Source organism: Triticum aestivum, chromosome 7A, assembly GCF_018294505.1.
Source record: "Triticum aestivum cultivar Chinese Spring chromosome 7A, IWGSC CS RefSeq v2.1, whole genome shotgun sequence".
NCBI classification, from domain to species: domain Eukaryota; kingdom Viridiplantae; phylum Streptophyta; class Magnoliopsida; order Poales; family Poaceae; genus Triticum; species Triticum aestivum.
The window spans coordinates 18993568-19013143 of record NC_057812.1 but is presented as its reverse complement, the minus strand read 5'-3'; the positions used below and the strand labels follow the sequence as shown (position 1 = coordinate 19013143).

General features: G+C 45.2%; 1 pseudogene; it reads left to right on the top strand.

Annotated features, from left to right (window-relative positions):
• Positions 1-304: 304 nt before the first annotated feature.
• LOC123152835 (disease resistance protein RPM1-like) overlaps positions 305-19576 on the top strand; it is a 71091-nt pseudogene continuing 51819 nt past the window's right edge.

Sequence of the window (19576 nt, the reverse complement as noted above, 5' to 3'; positions counted from 1 at the left end):
GGCCACCCATATTTGTGCCTTTCTCGCCCCATCGCTGGCGCACAACCGGTAGATCTGCAGCTGCCGCCGCCAGATTTGACTCATCTGACTACTCTCAATTATGCCTTTGCCATGGCTTGGCCAGGAACCGGACAGCAAAGCCCCGACAACGCCTCATTGCTGCATGATGGTATTGACTCCTCCTCTAGCCGCTAGAATCTTTCCCATCTGTAGTTCGCCGGCAAAGACACACCGATCATCGGCCGAGCTCGATGCTGGCCCATCGGCTCGTTAGCTCCCCGTTATCGGTCATAAAGTGCGCCGAATGCCCGCGGCAGGTGGTGCGTCAAGCTTCCACCACGCCGGGACATCCCGGATGGGTGTTCTTCAGGTGCAAAAAAGATGGGACGTGTGTTTTTTTGGTAGTTCACTAGATTCTGGGCAATTTCGGTAGCTCATTATTTGCTCAAATTTCTGTGTAGAATGGATGAAAGTTTTAGTATTGGGAAGAATATTGCATCAATCTATTGATAGCACAAAATTTGATAGATATTCATGCACTCGTTGCTACAGTAGAGTCTAGAGATGAGACTAGATGCGAAGCAACGTCGAATTTGTCTGAATTGAGGAACAAGGAAGTGTGCATGCTCGATAAGCAGATGGAGAGAATCACCAATAAAGACATAGAAAAATATTAATCCGACTAGTGAAAGAAGTTATAGAAGTTGTATATCTTTTAAAGTGTCTAATTGTGGTTCTTGTTTTCTTTGGCATTGTTCTCGTAACAAAGAATTGGTGAATTATGTACTCCAATGTATCAAAATGTCGTTGAATGAAAAAAGAAGCAACAAAATGTGTTTCAGTGGCCGAAAATGACATGCAAATGAAGAAAATTTACCCTTTATATATAGGGGATCGGTTAGGTCTGACCAAATCTTTGTGGAGTAAAAATGCTCCACTAAGGTTTTGCTCCACCGGATCCTCTACTATAAATAGGGGATCGGTTAGAGTTGCCCTTACTCTATTTTTTTAGGGGATCGGCTAGAGTTGCTCTTAGTTGGCAAAACCAGCTAGGACCTTAAAGTTTGGAGACTGGACTAACTCTGTAAAAGAACTAGTCTCATTATTAGGGGAACCATTGGTTCACTGTACAAATGCATTCAAATAAACAACACCTTAACTTTACTATTACCATTACAATATAAAGTGCATACATGGCTGGTCTAAAATTTGTTTTACCCAGTGCAGATTTCGCCAAAAATTGGTGTACGTGTTAAGAGATGTAGGATTCCTTTGGGCAATGTTCTAAATTCCTTCTGAGCCTTTGTCTGGTTTGGCAGGTTTATCAAAGACGAGCTAGAGACAATGCAAACATTCCTACTGGTCGCTGAAGGAATTAAGGAGAAAGACATGCTACTGAAGGTGTGGGCAAAGCAAGTAAGGGATACATCCTACAATATTGAAGATTGTCTTAGTGAATTCATGGTGCATGTGGCCAGTCAAAGCTTGTCGCAAGAACTGATGAAGCTCAAAGATCGCCATCGAATCGCCATACAAATCCGTGATCTCAAATCAAGAATAGAAGATGTGAGCAGCAGGAACACACGCTACAATTTGATTGAGAAGAACCAAATTACTAGAACCATTTATGAGAGGGATTATCACATGGAAGATATCCGCAACCACTCAGCTAGCAACATTGATGAAACCGAACTTGTTGGATTTTCCAAGCCCAAACAAGAGGTAATAAAGCTTATAGGTGTCCATGCCAGAAATGTTCTTGCTCAGGTAGTATGTGTGGTCGGCATGGGTGGTTTGGGTAAGACTAATCTTACAAAGAAGGTTTATGAAAGTATGGATACCTTCTCATGTCTTGTTTGGATCACTGTCTCACAGTCATTTGTCAGGATGGAGCTTCTCAAAGATATGATCAAACAACTTTTGGGTGAGAGACCTTGAAAAAGCAACTTGAAGGGAATGAAGTGCGAGAAGAGAACCTCGCCTCCTATCTCATGGAAGGGCTACTTGAGAAGGGGTACCTAATTGTTCTTGATGATGCATGGAACATAGATGATTGGAAGTGGATCAAAAGTATTGCTCTTCCTAGTAGTAATAGCAAAGGTAGCCAGATAATTGTAACAACACGAGATGTTGGCTTAGCTAAGGAGTGCAATTTGGAATCTTCTAGATCTGTTATCTACCACCATGAACCCCTACAAAGAGAAGATGCCATAAAATTGCTACTAATGAAGGCTAGGAAAAGTGAGGATGACGTGAAAAATGAAGAGAACATGAGGAAAATAGTTACTAAAATAGTAAAGAAGTCTGGACGGTTACCGCTGGCCATACTCATGATAGGAGGCATGCTTGCCACCAAAATGGTAACTGAGTGGCAAAATATTTATGACCAACTCCCCTTAGAGATAGAGAGCAACCCTAGCCTTGTAGGAATGAGGAGGATTGTTACTCTAAGTTACAACCACTTGCCATCTCATCTTAAGTCATGTTTCATGTATTTGAGCATATTTCCTGAGGATTTTGAAATCAAGAGGAGGTGTCTAGTGGAAAGATGGATAGCGGGGGGGGGGGGGGGGGGGGGGGGGTTGTTATTGCCAGAAGTGGAATGAGTGTTGAGGATGTTGGAAATAGTTATTTTCATGAACTAATCAACCGAAGCATGATTCAAGTATCAAGAGTGAACCTAGAAGGAACTGTCAAGAGTTGTCGAGTTCATGATATCGTTCGTGATGTCATGATCTCAGTTTCTATAGATGAAAAATTTTCCTGCTCAACATGGGATAATGTAACTGGCATAGGAGACAACTTCCGCCATGTCGCATACCAGGGAAGTTGGTGCCCAAATAAAGGCTTGGATTGGAAAAATGTCCGATCATTAACTGTGTTTCGTGAGAGACCCATAAAGCCGGCACCTTCACTTTGTTCGTCCGACTTTAGAATGCTTAGAGTATTGGATCTTTGTGATGCACAGTTTGATATCACACAGAAAGATATCAATAATATAGGGTTATTACGTCATTTGAAATATGTCCATGTTGGGTCTTCAAATGGAGGGAAAAACTACATTTACAAGCTCCCAAGAACCATAGGGAAACTACAAGGCTTGCAGACTTTGGACATAAGAGATAGCTTTGTCCCATCACTACCAACTGAGATCACTAAACTACACAGCCTTCATAGCCTCCGTTGCAGCAAACATAGTAGATATCGTAGTTTATACTTAGATGATCCTATAGCCTGGTTCATGAACACATTCCGCCTGCCTTTATTTAGTCCGGATGAGCGTCCAGACGCTATGATGTACATTCACATGGCCTGGACCGGTCGTTTGACCAACTCTGACGGTGTGAGGGTGCCCAAAGGGATCAGCAACCTAAAAGAGTTACAGATACTAGAGGTCGTGGACATTGAGCGGACTAGCAGGAAAGCGGTTAAAGAGATTGGAGAGCTTATAAAGCTAAGAAAGTTAGGTGTAACACTAGGGACAAGCAAGCAAAAGAGAAAGATACTCTGTACATCCCTTGAGAAGCTCACTTCCCTCACATCTCTTTGTCTTTTTACTTCTCGGAGAAGCGGTGCATCACTCAAGTGGTTGCCTTCTATTTCCTCCCCTCCCCCTCTCTTGAGGAATCTGACTTTGGTTGGAGATCTCGGGGACATGCATGAGTGGTTTGGGGAACTGGTACATTTGGTGAAGATTGACTTACGGTGTAGCAATTTGATGGAAGGAGATGAAAGCATGAAAACACTAGGCACACTTCCCAAGCTCATGCTCCTTGATCTTTCTTGGGATTCTTATGTTGGGGAGAAACTGGTTTTCAGAGCAAAAACATTCATAAATCTCAGGGAACTTCGTATTTGCATAATGGAGCAACTGAGAGAGTTGATATTTGAGGTGGACGCGTCGCCCCTGTTGGAAAATATAGACATCATGGGGTGCAGGTTGGAATCAGGGATTAGTGGCATCAAACACCTTCCAAAACTGAAGGAGATCTATCTGCCAGGTACTAGAGTTGCCAAGCTTTGTGTGCTGGAAGGTGAAGTCAATGCACACCCCAACCATCCAATGCTTCGACTTTGGTGGGACCGAACCAAACATGACCTGGATCAGCAGATCGCCCAAGTATCAGGTGTACAAGTGGAAGCAACGGGGGAGCCAACCGTTCCGGTGCCTGAGGTAGAGGGCTCACAACAAGGGGCGGCCATGCCGACGACGAGCGACAGGTCAGCTGCTAATTCCTCTTTTGTTAAGTATAGTAGTAGGTAAAAACTAGCAGCTGAGACGTACGTACATTATACACATGTTTTGATTCATCTCTCCTTTTCTTCTCTTGTCTCTTACAGCGAAGATGACCTGCGCTGATAATCTCAGCTTCATTCCCTTCTCTGCTCAAATCGGCTGCATAGAGTCTCTCGCTCAGGTCGCCGCTTGTAACACCTTGGCTTCATGTAAGTACCTGTAGATCGAATCTCTCCCTTTCATGTAAGCCCTGCTGATTTATCGATCTTTTTGTGCACACCAACTGCTCGTCTCAATATTTGCAAGGGGTTATGTTTGCGCTAGTGCCATAAATTTGACCTGCTTACCTGCCGCTGTTTGAAGATATCAGTTCAATGTTGTGTCACATTCCTGTTTACCTGCTTGACATGTACAAAGTGTCTGATAGTATCAAGTTTCCAAGGCTGAAATCTTCAAGTTAACGCATTTTTTTTGTCCATGGTCTTCTGCTTCGATTCTCCTTTCAGATTTTATTTGCTGTGATAATGTACAAAACAAAAGAAACCACTCTTTTCTTTAGACTCGGTATGCATTATAATTTGTTACTTGTCGTCTTCAAACAGAAGTAGTTCTCTCCCCGCAAAAAAAAAAAACAGAAGTAGTTCTCTTAGACTCTCACCATTACCGGTTGGGCTCCACTAGTTTCTTTTAAATAATTTGAAGCACCCTTGTTGCCAAAATTTACAGGAAGTTGAAATGTGGCAAACCTGGAACAAGGTGGAGCATGGCACGATCACACACATGATGCAACGGATGCAACTTATGGTGGCGCATTACCTGATTTTCTGCTGAAGGCTGTATAATATCAAGGAGCCAACTAGAGGAAGCCAATACCCATGGAAGTACTTACTAGAGTTGGGCACCGGCTAATGTTCAATAGGTCAGTTGTTCAGACAGTATGCAGCTACCAGCTGAGATGTATGTACGCTATATTATGCGCATGTTTTGATTTATCTTTTTTTTGTCTTACACCAAAGATCTCTGCACAGATGATCTGGTCTTCGTTTCATTCACTTCTAAGCCCAGATTGGCTGCATATATGTCCTCCATTTTTTTCTCCTGCTGTCGAGCCCCCTACTTCGCTTATCCGACGCAATTACCACTGCCTTCTGAAACCATTCAATGTTTGTCTCTAAGAGGTAATGTTTGTGGCTTCTCACTACTGCCTTTGGATTTTAACTGGTTCCATGTTGTGTCACATTCCTGATTACCTGCTTGATATCAAAATAGTACTATCTTATAGTATGAAATTTCCATGGCTGCAGTCTGCACGTGACTTCTCTTTTTATCCATGCTCTTCTGCTTAGATTGTCCTCTCAGCTTTTATTTCCTCTGATATTGTACAGAAGAAAAAAAACACTATTCTTTAACATAAACCTGAATTCCTTAGTTGTTACTTGTCCTCTTCACAGTCCACATGGAGGTAGTACTTTTTCATACCAGTTTGATCTCTTAGTTTTTTTATAATTTGATGAAGCACCACTTCATTTCCACACTTCACAGGAAGTTGGAATTTGACAAACCCGTAACAAACCCGGGATTTTCTGCTGAAGGTTAATAGCAAGGAGCCAACTGGAGGAAGCCAAAATCCATGATGCAGTTAATGCGACTTATTTAAGGTGGGCCAAGGTTAAGCTCATATTCCTTCTCTATCTCAGCGTATATGCTAGGGAGGAATTAGTGCTTACAATGTGGTACCATTTCCAAATGTCAGGAATCCTGATATTAAGGAGGACCTGGAGCAACTCTGCCAGATGAGAATTGCCTCTGCAGCTGAAGTAAACAAAACATTCCAGACACCCAGTGCTTGAAAAGGACACTGAATGTTCTGAAGTGTGGACTATAATCACATCGATAAGTGGTCAGTTCATCTACAACTCCTTTTTGTTGTTGTTATGTTAGATTTTCGAAAACACTAACGCCCACACGTGTGGGCGTTACCCAACTCGCCCACACGTTCGGATCGCCGTTCACTGTCTTTTGCACGAATCTTGACACGAAAAGGTGGATTTGGTGTGTCACGTAGGACGGGGCTGGTGTGTGGGCGTTGGAGATTTTGCCCACACGCCCACACCACGCTGTTTGCCAGCTGCGTTGTGTGGGCGAACTGCTTTTCGCCCACACAGCCACCACCTAGGTCATGCGCGTGTAGGCGAACTGCTTTTCGTCCACACGACACTCCTACCTTGTGGATGGCAACTGCACTTACGCGAACGTGGCAACTCGGTACACACATGGCAACTGTGATTCTTTACTACACGGCAACTGCAGTTACGCGAACGTGGCAACTCGGTACACACGCATAGCAACTGTGATTCTTTGCTACACGGCAACTGCAGTTACGTGAACGTGGCAACTCGGTACACACACATGACAACTGTGATTCTTTGCTACACGGCAACTGCAGTTGCGCGTACGTGGTAACCAGATAAACATACATGGACACTGTGATTAACAATACATGGCAACTATGGTTGGACCACACGTGACAACTAGGTAAACACACATGGTAACTACTGTTTCGACCATATGTGGCAAGTAGTTAATCACACACGGCAACTACGGTTTGATTACACGCGACAACTACCATAAATTAGACATGTCAACTATAGTTAACCAAAACAGATAGAGTTGTCATGCTATTACAACTATACTTGCCATCCCAAATAACTACATCTGCCAACCAGGATGGCAACTAAATCGTCATTCCGCGGGGTACCAAACGTAGCTGTGTCAGGACGTGTGGGCATTTTTGTTTCGTGCCACACGCACGGGGTGGAGATGAGTAGTATTTGTTGGACGTGTGGCACGAAGTAGCCGCGCCCACACGTATGAGCAATTCTAATGTCCGCCCACACATAGCCCGTGTGGGCTGCCTCCTACGCACACCACACTCGGTGTGTGGGTGCATGTCGTATATGCCACACGTGTGGCAGTTATCAGCGTCCTAGATTTTGCATATGAATATGTAGTAATTTCCATTCCTGGCACCGTTTTCAGCTTGCAAACATGCATCGACTGATGAAATGTACTAAGTAATGCCCTGTTTTTTTTATGTCAGATGGGGAGAAGACGTGGAAAATGCGTTCAGATCTCCAGGTTCTCTGCTGGCTGGTGGCCTATGATATGGTGCAAGGTGAAGCTGAGAGCAATCTCGACATTTTTCCGCTGCGAATGGAAGAGGAATGCATTGATCTTGGGGCTTTGGTGTAATGGGGGGAGTAGCAAGCTGCACTGCTACTCAGAAGGAGTTTACAAGTTGCAACTGTTGGCCTAGATGAGAAAACGATTCTTGAGGAACACCTTGGAATGGAATGGCTGATAAACCTGGTCAGAATGCCTGCAATTTTGAATCAGACCTACTCTGTTTTCCAGTAGTACTCTGTGTTTCCAAAAGATGTTTAGTTCCTCTCTGTCTGTTGCTGCCACGATGCTTCTGATTGTCTGTAATCAAAGAATGAGGATTGAATTTGTTGTTATCCAAGTTCCGTAAATTTAAAGAATCTGTTCAAATTCATTCCACTGCAGAACGGCAATGAACGCTCTGACTCCATGTGGTCAGTAGTGCGGAGCGGACCAGTCCCTTACGTAGTACAAAATCAGCCTGATGAGAATACAGACTTACTCTGTTTCTAGCACTCAATTTTCTTGAAGATGATTAATTGCTCTCAAATTTGTAAACGAAGTATGGTGATTGCATCTGCTGTCATCCCATTTCCGCAAAATTTGAGTTGGTGAAACAATGCGCCTCATCAGTTTCGCTTTGGCAATTACAGTTTGTCAGCAAAAGGCCACGCGATGGCACACGAAACACATAGGTTTATTTTGGGAGCAGTATTTTCCATCTGTAATTTGTGACCATGTTTCCCCATTTCAACTGTCGATAGTTCCATGAACCTGCAGGCTAAATTGAACAATCAGCAGACTGACTATGACAAAGACCAGGAGACTGACCGTCGCTCGCCTCACCAAACTAATCACCGGATGCCAAGCGTGCGCGCTTGACTTGGTCTGTTGCATGCTGCTCCGCCAAACGCAGCAACCGCGCGCCATGGATGGTCTTCCATGGGCCATTTTATGTTCTATATTTTTTTTCATTTTATTCAGTGCCTTTTAAACAAATTATGTTTGTTCTATATATTTTTTTCACTGCTATTAATTCAGAAACATCTAAATTTTGTTTTTGCATGGAAGAATTTTGAGTGCATGATGTCCCTGCCAATTTTCAGCACACTCGGACCTCTGAGTAGCTCTCAGGATAAAAGAAATGGGGTCTGTGAAAAAGTTTACTACTGTTCATGCACTGTTCAGACCTTTTTTTGAGAGCTAGTCAGATGTGCGCAGAATATTAGCATCCACATCACACACTAGAACACCTTCCATGCAAAAGAAATTATGAGTTTTTTTAATTTTTCTAGTACTTTTTAATTTTACTGTTCACCAAAATTAGATGGGTTGGAGTGCAGAAATAGATATTCTTGTTTCCCGCGCCCTCCATCTTACCACGAATGCAAACTACAAATGTTCCCTGACTAGGATGGAACAAGACTCGAGTTTCTTCGTAGGACATGGCATGCTATTTTTTGGAGTTAATTTGCCAAACAAGCTGAAGCTCTGCCATTCATTGTAAAAAGAAGAAGTTTTACAACCTAACAAGGATCAAAAGTGGAAAAGTCTTTCCAGAAGACAGATAGCACTACGCTACTCTCCTGCGAGAATAAGAGGATTCACCTCAGTTGCAATCTTGAAGGCCGATGCGATGGGGCTGGAGGCAGGATCTTGGAGATATCCTAGAATTTCACTCCTTCCCCAAAACGCAGCTGGTGTGTGAGGTTATAATGGGAGCATGGCTCTGGTATTTTGCAAAGGATCCAAATACACCATCTCCCACAAGAATTGATATTCAGTATTGAGTGTACATGCCAAGGTTAGATGGAGACAATGGAGCAGAGCACACATGTGTTGCGATACCTGTCTAGAGAAAGGGAAATAAAGGTTCGAGTACAACATAGAATCCAAGATTTGGTCATCAATTAGCACACACGTGTTGCGATACCTATCTAGAGAAAGGGAAATAAAGGTTCGGGCACAACATAGAATCCATGATTTGGTCATAAAATTAATTGATGGATAGCTAATGTGCTCAACAACATTTCTCTCTAAAAGCATGAGCTACACTTATAAAATGCGGAGTCGCTACTTCTTGTAGCCTCTACCTATGTTATAAGGATTGTACTAGCAGTCAAACAAACATGAACAGAGTCGTAGCACTAAAGAGGGGACATAGTAGTGAGAATTGTGATGGGTTGGATATGTAATTTGTTGAGAAATATGGATGAGAGGCATATGGAAACACATCTTCTCCAAAAATCATATACCCCCTCCATCCATCTCAAACGATTGCAGCAATTTAATTGGCTGCATGCACGCTCTTAGCTATGATAGCTTGCATGCCAGGTCGGGCGTATTGACCCAAGCGATTTTCCTGGATGCATGCTCCTTGTTGTAATTAACTCTGCAAACTGGAGTAAAACGGAGGCAAAATACTTTCAATGTAATTGTTGTGGTCATGTAAATTCAAACGGTTTGCCGTGGCTCATGGGCCCTTTACTCCTAGATGGAGAAAGTAAGATGTAAAAAGAGGTTTATGTCACGTATTTCTGAGGAGGGCATGTAGCGGTAACGCTATGGTAATGGCAGAAGACATCCATCTTCCGGTACAAATCAGGGACAAACTACTACAAGGTGGCTAAATTGAAGAGGGAAGAAGAGAAATATCACTTCATAAAAAATGGCTTGATATTTTCCTCTCCAATTCAAAATGCAATAATAGTTGATGGCTAAATTTTAAGTTATGTTCATAAAAAAAACTTTGAATTGTAATTCATTGATACGTCTCAAAGGTAACTATATTTTTTTGTCAAGTTCATGCCATATTTCTTCACTTATACACACTTCTATACAACGTTTTTCACTTTTTCGGAGCAACTTATTATTGAAAGAATGTCAAATGTTGTTTCTTGCTTTACAGAAAAAAGGTATTTTACAAAGCAATAAAAATCATAAAATATCCTCACTGAGATTTTCATAATAATGAGAATACTATAGAGCCAAGAACCTGCAAATACGGGCAGTCAGGGCTAACAAGTCGCTAATGCCCCGCGGCCAGCTCTAGGGAATTCTACTAGGGCGTGTGGGGCCTACTGGTACCCTTTGAACGCATCTTTGGCCCTCCGTCTATATACCCCCCCCCCCCCCCAAAAACATCAAATCTATTGTTGAATAATTTTTATGCCTTTACCTCGACTGGAACGAGGCCATCCTATCTATAATCCTTTTTCGATACTCTACGGTAGGAAAAAACACATCCAGAGCCATCTCCATCAACCTTGCTGTGTCATGGACCGCATTGTGGGGCTTCCTCTCTCTGCCAAAGCAAACATGATTGGCTACAAGCGACGAACAATCGGAAGGTTGTAGGCCACATTCTTTCCTGTAATCAATGATGACATGTCAATTGGAATCTTGAAGGCCAGCTCACTAAGGGCAGTGGGTAGCGTTGAAGTAGATTCGAGGATGTCACTCCTTCCAACAATTTCAGATGGTATATGACGCTATAACATTGACCATTGTGTTGGTTTTCAGTGTATTCTCGTCTCCCACAAGCTTGGCAACTCAATGTTGAGTGTAGAGGCCTGGGTGAGACAAAGATGTGGTGGCAGAGCTCATGTGTAGCCAGCCCTATTTCGAGAAAGGGCAATTAAGGCTCAAGTACGATATAAATTCTGAAAATGAGTGAGATAGATAATGTGCTCACCAACTTTCACCAGTCTATAAAAGACACACTACTTTTTGTGGTGTTTTTTAGCCTTCACGTTATCAGGATAGTACTAGCAGCCGAGCGAACACATATGGAGTCAAGGATCCCAATCGAGAGAGCAGTGAAAAGAAAAACAATTGGTTGCATGAATGCAATCAATCGGGAAGTATGAAGGGGTGGCATTTGAAAATACATCATTTTGAAAAAATATAAGGCACGTATGGATAGGTGTAGTTCACGTGTTTCGGAGGACGAAAGGTAGCGGCAACATTGAGATAGTCGCAGAAGCAGTGGAGGTCGCCGTACAATGTAACGAACACTAGCTCTACTATAGAGTGGCTACGTAGCTATAGAGAAATTTGAAAGGGGAGAAGAGCAATTTCACATTCTAAAAACTGGATCAATTTTTTTGCCTTTCTGACTCCTCAACCCGAGTCTGCAACCCATTTTCATTTCATGGACGGGGAGCACGACCTCGCTTCAGGCTGCCATATTGGTCGAAATCACTAGTACTCGTTGCAAAGAACACTCTACTTTTCCACATCGTGACAAGTGGCGCGCAGCGCGCCACTTGTCGCAACCTGAGAGTTTTCCCTTTTTTCGTAAATTCGTTTATTCAAAATGTTTTTATCTCTTAAACCATGCATCCAAATCGCGAACTGTTTTCACCATTGGATTCCTCGCGTCGAGATCTTCAAAACAAGATCCCATGTTGATAGGTTTTGACGAACTTTTTTTTCACAAAAAAAACAGGCGAAAAAACTGAACCGGGAGCACGGTATTTTTTTCCCTTTTCGAAAAAGGTACACCCGTGTCTCTTGCGAAATCACAACCGTACCTCTCGTGGAAGCAAAACCGTGACTCTCATGAAAGGAAAAAAATAGAAAACGCATTTTTTTCCGTTTCCGAGAGGCACGGCCGTGACTCTCGCGAAAGCACAACCGTGCCTCTCGCGAAAGCACAACCGTGCCTCTCGCGCAAGCAAAACCGTGACTCTCGCGAAAGAAAAAGACAGAAAACGTGTATTTTTTCCCTTTCCGAGAGGCACGGCCGTGACTCTCACGAAAGCACAACCATGCCTCTCGCGGAAACAAAAACGTGACTCTCGCGAAAAAAAAACAAAAAATGTGTTTTGTTTTTCCCTTTCAGAGAGGCACGGCCGTGACTCTCGCGAAAGCACAACCATGCCTCTCGTGAAAGCAAAACCGTGACTTTCACGAAAGAAAAAAAAACAAAAAACGCATTTTTTTTCCGTTTCCAAAAGGCACGGCCGTGACTCTCGCTAAAGCACAACCGTGCCTCTCGCGGAAGAAAAACCGTGACTTTCGTGAAAGGAAAGAAAAAAGAAAACATATTTTTTTTCGCGCAAAATTTGTTTTTTCAAAAAAATAATATCGAAAAGCTAGGAAGTCCGGGGGAAAACCAAAACGTCAAAAACATCCGAAAAAAACTATTTAAAAAACCGAAAACACGTATGGAATTATAAAAAAAACAAAATCTAGAGGCGGTTTGTGGTAAAACAGACAAACGAGGCGGCCCAGCATGTGACGGCATGGACCCATCTTATCCGTTTTGTGTCTGCTCTGACCCATTTCGAGCGCAAACTTGCGTCGGGTTTGGGTCGCGGCGGACACCAAACGGGCGCGCAACTCGTCCGCGCCGGGGCCGCGTGGCAGGCGGCCACCTACCTCCCACGCGCCCACATCAATGCGCACGCGCAGGCGGCCCCGCCTGTCATCCGCCCAGGCGAACAGTCGCGGTCCTTAAATGGGACCCGTGGACCGGTCATCGTCCACACTGCCGCACTCCACCCCGCGGCCTCCTCGAAACCCGACAACCCCAGACCCCCAAACCCTAGCCTCGAGCACGCTGGCCGGCCGCCCGCAGCCATGGGGCTATGGAACAACGGCCACAAAGGCAAGCACGACCGCGAGGATGGCTCCTTGTCGGAAAGCCGCCGCGGCTCCGTGAAGGAGGAGCCCGCATCGCCAATGCGTCGGGCCCTTGTGCCGCCCGCGTTCTCCGTCGCGCCCACGGCGGCCGGCGAGCGCGGCCGGCACTACATCAACGCGGACGCCGCTCCCCTGGAGCGATGCCCACCTCCCCAACAACTGGCATTTGTCCGCCGACCGCGTGCCGATCCCGCCGGTCTCGTGAGCGGCCGTGCGCGCCGCCAGGAGATCGAGCGCCGCCGCCTCCTCCTGGACGACCTCTACTATGACCCCAGGTACACCCCCGACTCGGACCTGTGGGACACTTGGTTCCAGGACGAGCACGACACGCGGCGGGCGTCCATCCGCTGGCACGTCGACGAGACCGCGGCGGCCAGGCGGCCACGTCCAGAGCGCCGAGCGGCTGCTCCCCAGGAACGCGGGCGTAGGCGGGTGCGCGGCCTCACGCCCATGCCATCGCCTTTGCCATCTCATCGCCACCACCACCTCCTCGCATGACAGCGGAGGAGGAGGCCCGTATAATGGCGCGTGTCATGGAGGACTCCATGCACACGAACGATGAGCGTCAATGGGAGGGCCTCGAGGAGACGATGGCCTGCTCCGCCGCCGGCGAGGTCGCCATCCCTGAGTTGGAGATGGTGCCGAAGGAGGAGGTGGTGGAGGAGCCGCCAGTGGCTGTTGGGGAAGGTTGCAGAAAATAAAAATTTTCCTACAGTTTCACCAAGATCTATCTATGAGTTCATCTAGCAACGAGTGATCTGAGTGCATCTACATACCTTTGTAGATCACGAGCGGAAGCGTTCAAGAAAACGGGGTTGAAGGAGTCGTACTCGTCGTGATCCAAATCACCGGAGATCGTAGCACCGAACGGACGGCACCTCCGCGTTCAACACACGTACGGAGCAGATGACGTCTCCCGCGCCTTGATCCAGCAAGGAGGAGGGAGAGGTTGAGGAAGATGGCTCCAGCAGCAGCACGACGGCGTGGTGGTGGTGAAGAGGCAGTACTCCGGCAGCGCTTCGCCAAGCTCTACGGAGGAGGAGGTGTTGGAGTGGGAGAGGGAGGCGCCAGGGGCATGGGTGCGGCTGCCCTCCCCCCCCCTCTATATATATAGGGTCCCCAGGGGGGGCGGCGGCCAAGGGGGTGGAGTGCCCCCCAAGGCAAGTGGAGGCGCCCCCTCCCCTAGGGTTCCCAACCCTAGGCGCAGGGGGGCCCAAGGGGGGGGCGCACCAGCCCACTAGGGGCTGGTTCCCCTCCCACTTCAGCCCATGGGGCCCTCCGGGATAGGTGGCCTCACCCGGTGGACCCCCGAGACCCTTCTGGTGGTCCCGGTACAATACCGGTGACCCATGAAACTTTCCCGATGGCCGAAACGCGACTTCCCATATATAATTCTTTACCTCCGGACCATTCCGGAACTCCTCATGACGCCCGGGATCTCATCCGGGACTCCGAACAACTTTCGGATTACCGCATACTCATATCTCTACAAACCTAGCGTCACCGAACCTTAAGTGTGTAGACCCTACGGGTTCGGGAGACACGTAGACATGACCGAGACGGCTCTCCGGCCAATAACCAACAGCGGGATCTGGATACCCATGTTGGCTCCCACATGCTCCTCGATGATTTCATCAGATGAACCACGATGTCGAGGATTCAAGCAACCCCGTATGCAATTCCCTTTGTCAATCGGTATGATACTTGCCCGAGATTCGATCCCCGGTATCCCAATACCTCGTTCAATCTCGTTACCGACAAGTCACTTTACTCATACCGTAATGCATGATCCCATGACCAAACACTTGGTCACTTTGAGCTCATTCTGATGATGCATTACCGAGTGGGCCCAGAGATACCTCTCCGTCATACGGAGTGACAAATCCCAGTCTCGATCCGTGTCAACCCAACAGACACTTTCAGAGATACCCGTAGTATACCTTTATAGTCACCCAGTTACGTTGTGACGTTTGGTACACCCAAAGCACTCCTACGGTATCCGGGAGTTACACGATCTCATGGTCTAAGGAAAATATACTTGACATTGGAAAAGCTCTAGCAAACGAACTATACGATCTTGTGCTATGCTTAGGATTGGGTCTTGTCCATCACATCATTCTCCTAATGATGTGATCTCGTTATCAATGACATCCAATTAATGTCCATATTCAGGAAACCATGACTATCTGTTGATCAACGAGCTAGTCAACTAGAGGCTTACTAGGGACATGTTGGTGTCTATGTATTCACACATATATTACGATTTCCGGATAACACAATTATAGCATGAATAAAAGACAATTATCATGAACAAGGAGATATAATAATAATCCTTTTATTATTGCCTCTAGGGCATATTTCCAACAGTCTCCCACTTGCACTAGAGTCAATAATCTAGTTACATTGTGATGAATCGAATCCCCATAGAGTTCTGGTGTTGATCATGTTTTGCTCGCGAGGTTTAGTCAATGGATATGCGACATTTAGATCCGTATGCACTTTGCAAATTTCTATGTCTTCATCTTGAACATTTTCACGAATGGAGTTGAAGCGACGCTTGATGTTCCTGGTCTTCTTGTGAAACCTGGGCTCCTTGGCAAGTGCAATAGCTCCAGTGTTGTCACAGAAGAGTTTGATCGGCCCCGACGCATTGGGTATGACTCCTAGGTCGGTGATGAACTCCTTCACCCAAATTGCTTCATGTGCTGCCTCCGAGGCTGCCATGTACTCCGCTTCACATGTAGATCCCGCCACGACGCTCTGCTTGCAGCTGCACCAGCTTACTGCTCCACCATTCAACATATACATGTATCCGGTTTGTGACTTAGAGTCATCCAGATCTGTGCCGAAGCTAGCGTCAACGTAACCCTTTACGACAAGCTCTTCGTCACCTCCATAAACGAGAAACATGTCCTTAGTCCTTTTCAGGTACTTCAGGATATTCTTGATCGCTGTCCAGTGTTCCTTGCCGGGATTACTTTGGTACCTTCCTACCAAACTTACGGCAAGGTTTACATCAGGTCTGGTACACAGCATGGCATACATAATAGACCCTATGGCTGAGGCATAGGGGATGACACTCATCTCTTCTATATCTTTTGTCGTGGTCGGACATTGAGTTGAGCTCAATTTCACACCTTGCAACACAGGCAAGAACCCCTTCTTAGACTGATCCATATTGAACTTCTTCAATATCTTATCAAGGTATGTGCTTTGTGAAAGACCTATGAGGCGTCTTGATCTATCTCTATAGATCTTGATGCCTAATATATAAGCAGCTTCTCCAAGGTCCTTCATTAAAAAACTCTTATTCAAGTAGGCCTTAATGCTGTCCAAAAGTTCTATATCATTTCCCATCAAAAGTATGTCATCTACATATAATATGAGAAATGCTATAGAGCTCCCACTCACTTTCTTGTAAACGCAGGCTTCTCCACAAGTCTGCATAAACCCAAACGCTTTGATCGTCTCATCAAAGCGAATGTTCCAACTCCAAGATGCTTGCACCAGCCCATAAATGGATCGCTGGAGCTTGCATACCTTGTTAGCATTCTTAGGGTCGACAAAACCTTCTGGCTGCATCATATACAGTTCTTCCTTAAGATAACCATTAAGGAATGCCGTTTTGACGTCCATTTGCCTTATCTCATAATCATAGTATGCAGCAATTGCTAACATGATTCGGACGGACTTCAGCTTCGCTACGGGAGAGAAAGTCTCATCGTAGTCAACCCCTTGAACTTGCCGATAACCCTTAGCGACAAGTCGAGCTTTATAGATGGTAACATTACCATCCGCGTCCGTCTTCTTCTTAAAGATCCATTTGTTTTCTATCACTCGCCGATCATCGGGCAAGTCTGTCAAAGTCCATACTTTGTTTTCATACATGGATCCTATCTCGGATTGCATGGCTTCAAACCATTTGTTAGAATCTGGGCCCGCCATCGCTTCTTCATAGTTCGAAGGTTCACCGTTGTCTAACAACATGATTTACAGGACAGGGTTGCCATACCACTCTAGTGTGGAACGTGTCCTTGTGGACCTACGAAGTTCAGTAGTAACTTGATTAGAAGTACCTTGATCATCATCATTAATTTCCTCTCCAGTGGATGTAGGCACCACAAGAACATTTTTCTGAGCTGCACTACTTTCCGGTTCAAGAGGTAGTACTTCATCGAGTTCTAATTTCCTCCCACTTACTCCTTTCGAGAGAAACTCTTTTTCCAGAAAGGATCCGTTCTTAGCAACAAAGATCTTGCCTTCGGATCTAAGGTAGAAGGTATACCCAATGGTTTCCTTAGGGTATCCTATGAAGACGCATTTTTCCGACTTGGGTTCGAGCTTTTCAGCTTGAAGTTTCTTGACATAAGCATCGCATTCCCAAACTTTTAGAAACGACAGCTTAGGTTTCTTCCCAAACCATAATTCATACGGTGTCGTCTCAACGGATTTAGACGGTGCCCTATTTAAAGTGAATGTAGCTGTCTCTAGAGCGTATCCCCAAAATGATAGCGGTAAATCAGTAAGGTACATCATAGATCGCACCATATCCAATAGAGTGCGATTACGACGTTCGGACACACCGTTATGTTGAGGTGTTCCAGGCGGCGTGAGTTGTGAAATGATTCCACATTTCCTTAAGTGTGTGTCAAATTCGTGACTTAAATATTCTCCTCCACGATCTGATCGTAAGAACTTTATTTTTCGGTCACGTTGATTCTCTACCTCATTCTGAAATTCCTTGAACTTTTCAAAGGTCTCAGACTTGTGTTTCATCAAGTAGACATACCCATATCTACTCAAGTCATCAGTAAGAGTGAGAACATAACGATATCCTCCACGAGCCTCAATGCTCATTGGACCGCAAACATCAGTATGTATGATTTCCAATAAGTTGGTTACTCGCTCCATTGTTCCGGAGAACGGAGTCTTGGTCATTTTGCCCATGAGGGATGGTTCGCATGTGTCAAATGATTCATAATCGAGAGACTCTAAAAGTCCATCAGCATGGAGCTTTTTCATGCGCTTGACACCAATGTGACCAAGGCGGCAGTGCCACAAGTATGTGGGACTATCGTTATCAACTTTACATCTTTTGGTATTCACACTATGAATATGTGTAACATCACATTCAAGATTCATTAAGAATAAACCATTGACCATCGGAGCTAGAACATAAAACATATCTCTCATATAAATAGAACAACCATTATTCTCGGATTTAAATGAGTAGCCATCTCGTATTAAACGAGATCCGGATACAATGTTCATGCTCAAATTTGGCACTAAATAACAATTATTGATGTTTAAAACTAATCCCGTAGGTAAATGTAGAGGTAGCGTGCCGACGGCGATCACATCGACCTTGGAACCATTCCCGACGCGCATCGTCACCTCGTCCTTCGTCAGTCTCCGCTTATTCCGCAGCTCCTGCTTTGCGTTACAAATATGAGCAACGGCACCGGTATCAAATACCCAGGAGCTACTACGAGCACTGGTAAGGTATACATCAATTACATGTATATCACATATACCTTTAGTGTTGCCGGCCTTCTTGTCCGCTAAGTATTTGGGGCAGTTTCGCTTCCAGTGGCCCTTCTCTTTGCAATAAAAGCACTCAGTCTCAGGCTTGGGTCCATTATTTGACTTCTTCCCAGCAACTGGCTTACCGGGCACGGCAACATCCTTGTCGTCCTTCTTGAAGTTCTTCTTACCCTTGCCTTTCTTGAACTTGGTGGTTTTATTGACCATCAACACTTAATGTTCCTTTTTGATTTCTACCTCCGCTGATTTTAGCATTGAAAATACTTCAGGAATGGTCTTTTCCATCCCCTGCATATTGTAGTTCATCACAAAGCTCTTGTAACTAGGTGGGAGCGACTGAAGGATTCTGTCAATGACCGCCTCGTCTGGGAGGTTAATGTCCAGCTGGGACAAGCGGTTGTGCAACCCAGATATCTTGAGTATGTGCTCACTGACAGAACTATTTTCCTCCATCTTACAACTGTAGAACTTGTCGGAGACTTCATATCTCTCAACCCGGGCATGAGCTTGGAAAACCATTTTCAGCTCCTCGAACATTTCATATGCTCCGTGTTGCTCAAAACGCTTTTGGAGCCCTGGTTCTAAGCTATAAAGCATGCCACACTGAACGAGGGAGTAATCATCAGCACGTTGCTGCCAAGCGTTCATAACGTCTTGGTTCTCTGGGATGGGAGCTTCACCTAGCGGTGCTTCTAGGATATATTGTTTCCTGGCAGCTATGAGGATGATCCTCAGGTTCCGGACCCAGTCCGTATAGTTGCTGCCATCATCTTTCAGCTTGGTTTTCTCTAGGAACGCGTTGAAGTTAATGTTGACATGAGCGTTGGCCATTTGATCTACAAGACATTTATGCAAAGATTTTTAGACTAAGTTCATGATAATTAAGTTCATCTAATCAAATTATTTAATGAACTCCCACTCAGATTAGACATCCCTCTAGTCATCTAAATAAAACATGATCCGACTCGACTAGGCCGTGTCCGA